The sequence below is a fragment of the Rhinolophus sinicus genome, linkage group LG09 (genome assembly GCF_036562045.2).
Source record: "Rhinolophus sinicus isolate RSC01 linkage group LG09, ASM3656204v1, whole genome shotgun sequence".
Lineage (NCBI taxonomy): Eukaryota > Metazoa > Chordata > Mammalia > Chiroptera > Rhinolophidae > Rhinolophus > Rhinolophus sinicus.
The window spans coordinates 3,394,758-3,408,939 of record NC_133758.1 but is presented as its reverse complement, the minus strand read 5'-3'; positions in this window follow the sequence as shown (position 1 = coordinate 3,408,939).

Sequence of the window (14,182 nt, the reverse complement as noted above, 5' to 3'; positions counted from 1 at the left end):
GGCTGAAGTCTGCCATAATGCAGCTCACCAAGCTCTCTTACTAAGGGGTCCCATAGCAGGTGTGGGGAGTCTTTTTAAATCGCTCTCCAAACGGGCTCTTTTGGGTATTCCCAGAAAGGTGGCTTACAGACCAGCTGTACCCTTGGTACTACGGATATTTCCCTAGAGCAGAAACACACACACACACACAAATGAATCATTACATTAACAACAAAATGTGATGCTTTGGCTTAAGGAGCAAGGAAACACAAGGTCTCGTTTCCCAGGAGCCCTGCTTGCTGCAGGTTGGTGCCACCATCAGGATTCCACTGTGTGATTCCTAGTGACTGGCAGCCTTTCCTGGGGCCTGGCAGGGCGCCTACAGGTCAGCATTGAGAGTATAGGCAGAGCTGGAACAGTGGCCTGGCGCAGTGCTGGTTTTGCATCAAGTTCATTTGAATAGGGCTTGACTCCTTAAAAACACTGCATGAAATCCAGGAGCTGCACTCCCCTCCCCTTCACCCAAACTGTGAAAACCGAAGTCGTAATGTTGGGAATGGCTGAGTGCAACGATCCTTTCAGTCACACTTCATTCACCCAAGAACTCATAAGCTCGTTTTCCTTTGTCTGGAAGGAGAGGGAAAGTTAGCTCTGTAGGACCACACGGGTCAAATGTCCTGTGAGGAGATCACAGGCACCCTGTGTTCCTGAGCCACACCTCTGCCCCATGCCCAGGCCTCAGACACCCATCGCAACAGAGCAGAGTGAACAGAAGGTGTCCTCAGGTTTCGTCAGTTTTAACCAAGCATGCAGACTAGACTGTTCATTCATCTATCTCTTCCATTAGATTAGAGGTATTCCCAGCACCCAATCTGGGTCCTGATACAGGGGACATCCTGAAATAGCTGCTAAAGAAATGAGAGGCATGTGTATTCCAGCCTTTGTTCTGAAAGATCAGAGAACATTGAGTGCTCTGTACCATTGCTCTGAGACAGTGCTTCTAGCTCATCATTATTTGTCTGATTTCCTGAGGCTAAATTGAACAGTGCAGATACATCACAGGGCTGGGGATACGTTTGAACATATCCTTTGGGTTCTGAACTCATCTGTTGACAGTGGATCTTGTCATTGAGAACAGAATATGAATATTTTGCCTATTGGCCATTCCTGGAAGAAAAAGTAAAATTCTATAGTTTTCTGACTCTGATTATGCTAGACAAGTAGGTTTATTAGTGCTTGATTCTGCTGCATTTTTACATACATTGAGCTCGTCAAAGTATTTTTCTTCCTAGAAAGACTTTGACAAACAATGAACATGCCTGGGTTTGTACAATACCGTCACACGCTGTGTGTGATATACTCACACACGTTAGCACACACCATTCCCCCAGCACCCTGGCCGCGTGGACTGAGTGAAAGTCAGATCTGTTAGTGGGAGTGACAGACCAGGGGCCCACTCACCTGCTTCCAGGTTTGATGTTCTAATTCCTTTTCCATGTTCGGATCATCCACTCTAGAAGTGAGAGTGTGACACGTCCTCTGCATGTCACAAGCATTCACTGAAATATTCTGCCACAGGCGAAGAACGTTTCACACGTTTGTCAGCTTTACCCGTTCTTCGCAAAAGTCATCAAGAACAAGATTTTCACTCACACGTGGCTTGTCCTGGTCTCTGTTGCCCATCCCAGCAGTGGCTACATTGGCACACGATGAAAGCACAGGAAAGGGGCAGCCGCCTTTCAGAAGGAGGCATGTTTCTGATCCCCTGTTATGGGGTTACAGGATGAGGGAGGGTTGGCCTGAAGAAAATGACGGATAGCCAAACTTCCCTCCCCACTCAAAAAAAATTAAGTCTCTTCTCAAGCCTATTCCTCACTTCAAAAAACGTCATTTGGGTTTTACTTTACCCAGGTATTTACCTTGCTTTTGTCTTATTTTAAAAGAGAGTTTTGTTTGCCGAGGAAGGAGAAGTTATTCCATAGACTGGGGCCAGCCTGGGTGGGGGGGCAGGGGTGGGTCCCTTTGGGAGTCCTTTACAACCAGACGCCAGGGTCCCAAGAGGTAAGGAGAAGGGAGTTGAGAATGGTAAATGGAAGCCTGGCTTTTTTGGCACTTCTGCTTAGAGCCCCAGGTCATGGAGTTTATAGAGTCCAATGACTGTGTTGCCCTGATGGAGGAGAATCAAGCATTCTTGGGGGAAGTAACGTAACTGTGTGTGATGGGAGTGGTTAAATAAACCTTAGGCGTCCATCCGTGGAAAAGGGGAGCTGTCCTCAGAAACTGCGCCGTGAAGTTTGCATTGATAGGAAAAGTCTCCTGGTAGAAGCCTGTTCTCCCTTGCCCTGCAGGCGTCCCTTCACTGCCGCTGTCGCTGTGCTGTCCTGCTCATGCCTTTACTGTTTGTTGAGGACGGTTGGCCAGAGATCTCTGCACGAAACGAATCACTGAGTTCCTTACAGGACTCGCCTTGGTTTATAAGCCTCTGGGGTTTCCAAACCACCCACAGTTAGTTGTACTGTGTTGCTTGGGAGTAAACTGTAGGAAATGTCTAACCTTTTTTTTTTTTTTGGCCTCCCTTCTTGTATTTTTCATTTTAACTCAAGACACAGCTGCTTGTTGGGATTTCCTCCAGTGCACATGGAGGGATGGGAGTGACCACACGGATGCTGACCTGTCTCCCTCTGGCTCTGCCCCCTCCTTTCCAGCCCACACTTTACACACAGTGCCATCTTCATGTGCATGCATGCATATGAAAGACCCTGATGGAGCCCGTTCTATTCATGGCACCTCACGGGGAAACAATGTATCACGCTATTTGGCCTTCACACTCCTATAAGAGGGCCCTAGGAGAGGGTGACATTCCAGAATTTGTAATTTCCCTCTTGGCAAATGACATGCAACTCTTTGCAGAGAGCGGTGCTTTACCGTAAAGCATGCCTGACACTGTTTGCAGCCCCAGCTGCTCACCTAACTGTGGAACTGCATGCAGCTAAGTGGGTCTTTCCCTAGCAGATGAAAAGAAAAGACCCTCAACTCTGATGGGTCTCACTTGCTCAAGTCCACAGAGCCCAAATGCCTTGGAGGCTGCTGCTTTGCCAGATAAATGTCCTGAAAATGCTCATAGCTCTGGAATTAGATTCTCCTTACCAAGGGCTATTAAGTGTCAGCATATGAGAAGCCGCCGTGTCAAATCACCTGTTTCCCCACACCCCCATTAATCTTGGCTCTCTCCGTGTTGCTGGGAGAGAGCAGTGGCTTTGTTACTGAGAAGATTGCACTATTACGTAGAAGACGGGTGCCACCTGAGCCCTGTTCCCCACAGAGCATCTCGTGGACTTCGCTACCGTGTTTCCCCAAAAATAAGACCTAGCTGGAGTATCAGCTCCAATGTGTCTTTTGGAGCAAAAATTAATAAAAGACATAGTATTATATTATATTATATTATATTATATTATATTATATTATATTATATTATATTATATTATATTACACAAGACCTGGTTTTATATTATAGTAAAATAACCCGGGTCTTATATTAATCTTTGCTCCAAAAGACACATTAGAGCTGATTGTAAGGCTAGGTCTTATTTTTGGGGAAACACGGTAGGCTCAGACAGCTTCCACCTCAACTCCTTACTCTCCTTCTAGGAGCCCTGAAACGTCCTAATCCACCCAGTAACCTCCTAGTCCAGCACCCCAGGACGATCCTCAGCCCCACCCGTCTCATACCCCACACTGGACTTTCTTGAACTAGACGACATATTTTAGAGGCGACTTTGGTTTACAGCAGAACTGAAGAAGTTACGGAGATTTCCCACAAGTCCCTGCTCCCCCAGATGCAGAGCCTCCCCACCATCCACAGCCCAACCAGAGCGGTACACGTCTGGTAACAGATGAACATACATCTTTATCACCCAGAGTGTACATTCCCTGGGCCTGAGCAGGTGCGTCCTGACATATGTCCACCATTATGACATCAGAGAGGACCCGTGCTCCGTCTCCTCCCTCTCCCCAGACTCTGGCATCTACTGATCTTTTCACTGTCTCCATAGGTTTGCCTTTTCCAGAATGTCACATACTGGGGATGCCAAAAAAATGTCTACACATGACTTGTATTCATCTTTTGTAATCAGTATATATTAACTATTACAATTTTAATGCAGTTTTTTTTCTTTCTTAAAATGTGTATACATTTTTTTGGCTCCCTCTGTAGTTGGAATCATCCAAGGATGTAGCCTCTTCAGAATGGCTTCTTTCACTTAGTAATGATGCATTTAAGTTTCCTACATGTCTTTACATGATTCAACAGCTCATTTCTTTTTAGCGCTGAATTATATTCCATGGTCGGGACGGGCCACAGTTTATCCATCCACTTGCTCAAGGACGTCTTGGTTGCTTCTAAGTGTTGGCAATCATAAAGAAAACTGTTGTAAATTAGTCACGTGCAGATTTTTGTGTGGACGTAACTCCTTTGAGTAAATACCAAGGAATATAGTTGTTGGATCACATGGTCAGAGTTTGTTTAGTTTGGTAAGAAACCACCAAACTGTCTCCCCAAGTGGCTGCAGCATTTTGCATCCCCACCAGCAGTGAATGAGAGCTCCTGTAGCTCCACATTCCCGCCAGCAGCTGGTGGTGTCCTGTCCAGATTTTGGCCTTTCTAATAGGTGTATAGCGGCATCTCATCGTGGTTTGAATTTGCATTTCCCTGATGACATGTGATGTTGAGTGGATTTTTCAACGAGCATTGTAAGCACATGCTTTGGGTATGGATGGTACAAAAACTCAAACTATTTGTTGAAAGTACTTAAAATAATTTTATTTTGGATATTCTATGAAAAACAAAGAAATACCATGGGGAGAGCTAACTTTGTTAGCCTTCGCACAGTTACTGCATGGTTGAGGATTCTTTCTATGCTGACTTAGTTTGGGGGGAGCACCCCCATCCTATCAGTGTGTTGGGCCACTACAGCTCCTAACTGGCCTTCTCGGTCCTCACATCCGGTTAGCAAGTCCTGTCTAAGCCTCCATGACAGGGCCTCTTTCTCTCCCCACAGGCTGACTCCAGTCCCACCTCTATCTTTCAGTTATGTTCTGGGACAAGGAAACTGGCTGACATGCTCCAGCTCAAGGGCCACTTGATTGCTCTGTGACGTGCCCTCTGCTGCACCATCCCCGGCCGTTTCCTGCACAGGCCATTCCCCATCACCCCCACTGCCCCGTGGTGTCTGTCCTCTGGGGCCCGAGTCCTCCTTGTTCCTGGTGGCCCTGCTCAGGCCCCAAGCTCACCCCCAATACCGACTCCTCAGGGGTACACCTGACGCCCCTCTCCTCTCCAGCCCTCCACAGCACAAATCTGGTTCTCCCACAAAACTGGGGACTTCCTGAGGGAAAAGCAATGTCTCCATCTGAATTCCACACCAGTTGCAGCTGCCCTGAGCGGTTCCTCAGATGTCAGCAGGAAGAGGGTCCCACCAGCTCCTCCCACGCACCCCAAACTTGAGATTCAGAATCCGTAGAAAGTCCTTCCAAATAATACAGATAATAAACTTGTGGAAGGCAGCACCCCAAAGATGATGAGAGAAGTGAAGCAGTTTCAGGAGAAGTCGGCTGAAGAATTACAACAATGTTCCCGTAATGTTTCCACGGATACTTATGCTATAAACATGACACAGAAATAAGAGACTTTTTATTTCTTAGGGCCTCCTCTGCATATCCCAGCACTAGTCACTATTTTTATAGAATGTTATAAAGGGCAGTAAAGGAGCCACAAGATGACTTCCTAAATCAAGATGTACTTTAATAGGTTTTCTGGGTAATTTTGGCACTGAACCAATGAGCAAAGGAGGAAAACAGTTACGGAAAAACTATGAAAGTGGCACATAAATAGATTGATGTACTATATATGTTTCATTGGTGACATTAGTTTTAATGATAAAACAATTGCCCAAAAGATGTATAATCCCCATCATAAAATATCATTGTTTTATTGTGATAATACATGTATAACATAAAATTGACCATTTTCACCATTTTTCAGTGTATAGTTTAGTGGCACTTATATTCGCATTGTCGTGCATCCAGCACCACCATCATCTCCAGAACGTTTTATCTTCCTGAACTGAAACTCTGTCCCCATTAAGCAATGACCCCCTTCTTCCCTCCCCAGCCCCCCTGGCACCCACCATTCTACTTCCTGTCTCTATGAGTTCGACTAATCCTGCTGCCTTATAGGCGGAATCACACAGCATTTGTCCTTTTGTGTCTGGCTTACGTCACTGAGCATGGTGTCCTCGAGGTTCATCTGTGTTGCAGCAGGTGCCAGAATTTCCCTCCTTTTAAAGGCTGAGTGATATTCTGTTGTACCTGTAGACCACACACTTGACTGTGGGTGGATCCCTGGGTTGGGCCCACCCTGTGGCTATTGTGAACAATGCTGCTATGAACATGGGTGTGTGAATGTGTGAGTCCCTGTTATAATACATGATCGTTAATAAGAGAAAATATCCAGCAGTAATGAAAGCATGCCTTCTGATAAAGCATGGATGTTTCTGTGACTCAGAAAACAGATTCTCCGTAAAACATGGATTATGGCTGTTCTGGTTGCAACTAACATATGCCAGCAATGCCTTTTCTAAAAGTTACAAAAACTATATTTTACATGCTTGCCAAGGTACAGGATTACCCAGAAAGAAAATCTCATACAACAAATGCCAGCCAATACAAGTAATCAAGTACCTCTAGCCAAAAAAAAAGTTGCCTTTCATCTGTGCAGAACCATTAAGCCAGCACCCTCTTCCCCTCTTTACCTAATCCCCTCACTCCCAGCCTCCCTCCAGCACAGTGGGCTCCCTTTGCAGCCTCACTGCCACGTTCTTTTCATTCTGTCATGTATTTTTCCCTTCATTCACTCACTCCTTCTGCCAAATGCACTTAGCCTTTTTCTTCTGCATTTTTTAATGGAAAGAGTTGCGCCGTTGTCTAAAAGCTTTTATGCCCCTTCTCATCGTCACTGTCTTAGACTGTGAACTCTGAGAGGGCAGGGAAGGTCCTGGCTTCATTTCCTCTGATTTGGGGACCTGCCTGCCTCTCCCGCTCCTCCTCCGGCAGGAATGGATGTGCTGATGGGAGGATGGGAACCAGTGCAGGAGTCTCCAAGCAGGCTGGGCCCCCCATGGCTTTGTTGATGCTAGCACATCAGAGGGAGAGTGTTCTCATCAGCTTAATGAGCTAGCTGGTCTTGTTATGGTGCAATCAGGAAGATTTCCGGATGGCTCTGTGTGGGGTTTTTTTCCTTCACAACATGTAATGTTTTCAATACTCCAGGCTCCTGACATTTGTGGCAGTTCTCAGACCTTAGTCACTTTCAGTGCTAATAATTGCCTCTAGTTTCCAGGTCGTACAGAGTCCAGTCCCCTTTTTTCATTTACAAATTTTCTCCGTTTCTGGCTCAGGTCAGCCTCAGCCCAAGAACAACTGCGTGGAGGAGCTGGGCACATCTGCTTTCTCTGTATTTCTTAGTCTCTCTCCTCCTCTACTTGCAAATAAGGATTTTATTTCCACCCTTCCAATTCTTACGTCTGTAACGTTTTTGAACCTCCAGTGAATGTTGTTTAGAAGTGGTGGTAGTAAGCACCCATGTCTTGTCCCTACGTTTTTTGTTTTCTTCCTGTGACGAAATCAAATATTTCATTTGTGTCACTGAAGAAAATGTACAACTGGTATTGGACGCTTTAAGGAATTCTGCTCTAATGAGGGCCTTGCTGAGACCTATCATTTGAAGTGCACAATACAAGTCCTAACTGATACTACGTAGCTTCTCTAGTTTGATTTTTAAATCAACATACAGTAGAATTGACTTCTGTGTGAGCAGGTTAACCATTCTGTGAATTTTAACACATGTATACATCCATGTAACCACACATATAGAATAGTTCCATCATCCAAAAAACTCCCTCATGCTGCCCTTTCATACATGTATTCACCTGTCCCTCTCTCCCTGTCCCTAAGGATCCCTGAGTTTTGTCCTTTGGAGAATCCCTGGATCTAGCCATACAGATCCATCACGAGAGTTACGTCCTTTTGGAAATGTCATAGATAGGGAACCATACTTTTTTTTTTTAAATTGGGGAATATTGGGGAACAGTGTGTTTTTCCAGGACCCATCAGCTCCAAGTCAAGTCGTTGTTTTCAATCTAATTGTGGAGGGTGCAGCTCACTGGCCCATGTGGGAATCGAACCGGCGACATTGGTGTTAGGAGCACTGTGCTCTAACCAACTGAGCCAACCGGCTGCTCCAAGGAACCATACATTTTTGAGACTGACTTCTTTCACATGCAAGTTGTTACACGTATCAATAGTTTACCCCCTTTTTATTAGTCAGTCATATTCCAATGTCTGGATGTACCAGTTTGTTTATCCATCCACCTGTTGAAGGACATTTACATTGTTTCCAATTTGGGGTGAATATGAACAGAGGTGTTATGAATAGTCACATTCATGTTCAGGTGTTTGTGTCAACATACATTTTTTTGTTTCTCCAGGAATTTCATACCTAAGAATGGGATTAGCTTCATAAGAAGCTGCCAAATGCTCTTCCAAAGTTGCTGCATCATTTTCCATCCTCACCAGCAATACTGAGAATTCCAGTTGCCTCACATTCTCTCTAGAACTTGCTACTTTAAGTATTGTTTTATTTTAGCCCTTCTAACAAGGAATAAATTCCCTGTCCTCTTGGAATTTACACTCTGAGGCAACATTGACGTGAAGGGGCACGTATGGCTTATGGATAGTACCTTGTGGTTTTAATTTGTGTTTTCTTAGCAAATAACTATATTGAACATCTTTTTATGTGCTCATTTGCCATTTATATGTCCTCTTTAGTAAAGTGTCTATTCAACTCTCTTGCCCATTTTTAAATTGTATTCTTACTGTTGAAGTTGAAAGTTCTTTATCTATTCTGGATAAAAGTCCCTTAATGGGTATGTGGTGTGTAAATGTTTTCTTCTAGTAAGGAGCTTATCTTTCCATTCTCCTAATAACTGGTTTCACTCATTGAGTTAATTTTTGAACAAAGCCTGAAGGTGAGGATCCCTTCTCTGCATACGGACGCCTAATAGTCCTAACACCATTTGTTGAAAAAAGAAAAATATCAGCCTCAAGTCTGACTGAGGAAAAAAAAAACCAACTTAAACTTATAAGTTGATGCCTGAAGTTCTTTTTTTAACATGGCCTTTGTTTCACAATTAGAGGCAAGACCCAAAAGCGAAATGGGCCCAGGAGAGGTAATATGTTGATTTAATTCAGACGAACTGAAAATTATGCTTCTGAGCCATCCATTGTTTTGAAAACCTTACTTGGGGCATTGATGGTGCCAAATATCTAGATGCAGATAGAAAATCCTGCCACATAACTGAACATTCCTCTGTGCATGTGGTTTTTTTTACTATGCCCAACGGAGACACTGAAAATGTCGGTCTGCATTTGCAGATTTGTGTGGTAAATTCACATGGCATAGACGTGTGCAGTGCGCTTGCCTGCTTCTCCCATCCCTCCAGCCTTTGGACACCTCAAACACACAACTCTGGGTATTTGCTGGAACATGAGATGGTTTCCATTTCCCTTTGCTTATCCAAGGGTTCTAAGCTGTGTATATTCTGAAACACGATAGGTTCTCTCTTTCTCTCTCTCTCTCTCTCTAATATGAAAAACAAGCTGGGAAAATAGCTTCAAACTGCCAATGAAAGGTAAACAAACAAATGTTGAATTTTTTTAAATCCCCAAAATATAGACTTCCTTTCTCAAATAAGAAAAATGAAAGGTAACTAGAGAGCCAGTCCATAAGAAAAGGAAAATTGAAACCCTTATTTCCTAACCATCCTTAAGTGCATAAGAACAAATTACACTGGTTTCTAACAGGTGAAGATGTAAAAATCATGGACCACTAAACACAGCATGTGGGTTGTCTGGGCAGAAATCTCTGTGAGTTATTGGCAGTGGGTATAATTTGGGAGAGAAAATGTACCTCCAGTGTTTGCTCTGAGGATCAAATGAAATAAAAAATGGAAACGTGCTTTGTGACGATTAAACATTTGAAAATAGTACTTTTTGATGAGGGTTTCGGTGTATTCCCTAGATTTAATTAATGCAAGAAACCTAAAAGGAAGTGTGGGGACAGAGCCAGGAGTGCAGTTTCCAGGCTCTCGGCCTCACATGGAAAGGTGCTGGCTCAGATAGTAAATGGCCATCAACTGTGATTGGATGGCCATCCGCTGTGGCTAGTTGGCCGTCAGCTGTAACCAGTGAGCCATTGGCCACTAATATAACTGCTGTGGCTACGCTAGCAAAAAATGGGGGCTAGCAAGAAGATGGTGGCTGGCAAGCGAGGATTGCAGTTAGGATGCCGGGTTGCGGACAGTGTGGATCCAGCCTCCAGTGAGACTATAGTGCTGCCAGCGAGAATATAGTGGTATGACTCCCCCATCTATGGCTCCGCAGGTGTTCCTTTTTGGCCTCACCATGTCCTGCGTTCTCTTGCGGGGAGCGGGAGCAGAGACCCCGCAGGCTTCCTTGCACGACAAATGGCGCAGCGAGCAGGGTCCCCCGCACGACACTCATAGAGGCTCCACTTGGTCACACCAGAGGGGCCATGGCAGATGAAACGCAAAGCATGAGTCCACAGTTGCTTAGAATTCACCCCTTGGGGCTGAGGACACGTGGAGCCGTGCCAGACGCCTACAGTCGCCCCCTAATCTGATACCCCTTTTTCTTCTTTATGCTGTTTCCTCGGCAGGAGTCTCTGTGTAGTGACCTACGCATCCTCTGCCTCTGCTTTCTGGAGGATCATTGTGCTGTCCAAGTGCCTCTGTGCCCAGGAAAATGCTCAGTTTTCCAGGGGGATGGGTGTTGAGTTAAGCTTGGTTAAACAGAAGGGACCCACATCCTGGAGACCAAGCTCTGTGACTCGTGCTGGGAACTGAAAATCGTGGCGATTGAAAGCATGAGCTAATGTTTTATGAGTGGACCTGTACTCCCCAGTAACTTTCACAGCGCTTGTACTCCCCAGTCTCAGAATAAGTCACATCACTTCTGAAGCAACCAACCTCTGGTCAGCCACGCTCAGATGTCTTTCCTTGTTTTCTCTCATAGTGTCCCTGTCCCCCAAAATCCAGCAGAGAAGAAGAGAAACCTATTCACTTAGCTCCTTTAGCTGAAATCAGATCTGTCCCTACTGAGCAACCTACAAAGCATGCTTTACCCAAGACGAAATGGATAACAGGGCCACCTGCTGGAGATTCTCAGCTGTGCACACTTAGGCTTAAACATCTGCTCGTTCCTTAGTAGCTGTGTAAGGCAGTGGTCTTCACACTGACATACCTGTGGGCACAAAACGTCTTTTAAAGGAGGGCTCAGAGAGTTTTAAAGGCGCCGATTTCCAGCGGCTCAGATTCCCCGCTGTCCTCCTTCCTGCCTTCCTATTCTCCTTTATAAGACATTCAGTGCCACAGACTGAATGTTTGTGTCCCCAAAATTCGTATGTTGAGGCCTGATCCCCAAGGTGATGGTATTTGGAGGTGGGGCCTTTGGGAGGTGATCAGTGCCCTTGTGAAAGAGACCCCAGGGAGCTCCCTCACTCCTTCCCCATGTGAGGACACGATGAGAAGACAGCTGACTGCTTAAGATCCAAAAGGTTGGCCCTCACCAGACACGGAATCGGACGCCACCTGGATCTCGGACTTGCAGCCTCCAGGACTGTGAGAAATAAATATCTGTTGTTTATAAGCCATCCAGTCTGGTATTCTGCTATAACGGCCAGAGCAAACCAAGACACCCAGTGCCAGGCATCGTTCTAAGTGCTGTATGTTTATTAACTCTTTAAGAGTCTCAAAGGCTCCAAACAGAGGGACAATATTACAGCATGTTATTAGAGCATGTTACTAGAGAATGCCTACTTAATCAAGGACACCTGTCAGTTACATAGCCTGCATTACTTCAAGGGGCAGGAGGTAGAAAGTTCTACCTTGTGACAATTAACATTATATATTCAAGTAAAAGAGTTCTATGTCAAGAGTAAAATTTGTAGTTTCTTCCCTTTTATTCAGACTTTTAGGAGAAACATTATCATTATCTTTCATCAAATGATTATTAGGTACTGGAAATGCATATTCACTTTTTGCTTGAACCCAAACCTCCTCCTTGCTCTTGTGTATCAACAATTTCTTTGCTAATTTACTTATAACCACCACATACTTATACAATGTTGATAAATGTAGGGGATAAGGTGTTATGGATTCTACTCGAAATCACTTTTTTTTTTTGCTGTGTTTTTCACCAAACCCTGTCTCATTCCAGCAATAATCTCATTTATAGATACCTGAACTAATTTTTTAAAAGCACGTTATGTATGATTCAAGGATGTATTTCCAATGGATTAGTTTTAATAGCTAAAAAGTATCAAAGTGTATATTTAGGTGGTTTTTATAAATCATGTACTAATAATAATTGTAATGGTAATTTAATCCAGAAGAAAAATTTTAACTCTTAGAACTTTCTAGTTATAGGAAAGTAAATAATTTAAATTTTTATATATATTCTGTTGCAGAGGAGTATGATAAGATCATCAATAAAAGACTATCAAGTATAAAAATATTACAATTTGACAAACTTCTGTGAGGGATAATAAATGGAAATAGAATCTCAAAGGGAAAACAAACCATGTAAAATTCAAGTGGGGATGTAATTTTATTTTAAAATATTTACAGGATGTTGGAAATTATATTCCTTGCAACTGTTAAACTTGTTATTTAAAAAAAAAAAAAAAGGACCTTAAAGAATGTAGGAGGGGTATGAGTTTTGCCAAATTCTTTTGGGACTACACTAATGGAAATAGTTGTTATCCCCAAGGATTGTTGTAAGGATTAAAAAGAGAAGTAGTAGGTGCTCAATAAATGGTGGGTCTTGTGGACCCTGAGAAAAAAGACATCTATCAAGAAGGGCTCCTGATGGCTAACTGGGCTCAATTGGAAAAAAAAGCCTAGCAGCCGTTTTTACACAAACCACACAAACCACATTTCAGGGAGAAGCCTGCATTGAACTGCCTGCCTGCATTGGGTTTCTGCCATCTGAGCCAACACTTATAAAGGATATATCCTATTTTAACCAATAATACTGAGGCTTTTCCCATCCAATCAGCGCTGCCCAGCTATATTCCCATTAACATCTTTGCCAATATAGCAGCAGCTCCATTCTAACCAATCAGGACAGCGCTTTTTGGACCAATCAGTCTGTGAGGATTTGGAATCTTCATTTGCATGAGGACAGACCAACCAGGGACCAGGAATGGGGTCTTCTCCCCCTATAAGTCAACTTCCTTCTAGATGCGGAGTGCCCTTTCCCTTTCGGTGGAAGACTGAGGATTGTAGTTCCCAGTCTCACAGAGCAGAGCTGTCTAGCTGGAGAGGGTGCTGCCCCAGGGTCCCCTGGCCCCAAGGGCCACCTCACAGCTGTGCTGTTCTGCAGCCCTGCTGCTTCAAAATTGAGCTCTATCACAGTTGAGCTGTTTGCACTGGATAAAGTTTCCTTCTTCACTGCACCCTATGTTGGGGATTCCTGTTGGCATTGGATGGGCACCAAAGACCATCAGTTGACCATCGGCTTTTGTTGTTAACTCCTAGGATTATTGAATTTAAGGACTAAAATATTTCCTCTATTGCTAATAGTGCTGATGAAGGCTTTGTGGGTGAAGTGCCATGTGAAATGTGTGACCAACAAAATGTGCACCACTCAGGATCCCGCTAGGATGGGGACTCTTGGCAGAGGTCGTGGGACCCTCCTAAGCGGGAAGGTTCAGAGGGTAGGGTACGGACTCCCCCATTTCAGACCTCAGAACCTCACTAAAGTCCACAAGTCGGACCCCAACGTTGAGGCACCAGGGCAAAGGCACCACGTCAGAGGGAGCGGGAGACACCGACGGAGGGCACTGTCCCGGACCGCGCTCCAAGGCCCCCAGCCTCACAGGGTTCACCCCGGGTCACGTTCCGCGATCCCCACGCTCGGGGGGGCGGAGCGATGGCGGGGCGGGCGTCGGGGATTGGTGGACGGGTCGGAGGCTGGGGCGGAGCGACACCAGTCTTCCGGAAGAAGCTGGGGATTGGTGGGAGGGGCAGGGACGCAAGCCCTCCGGCTGAGCCCCGGGATTGGTGGG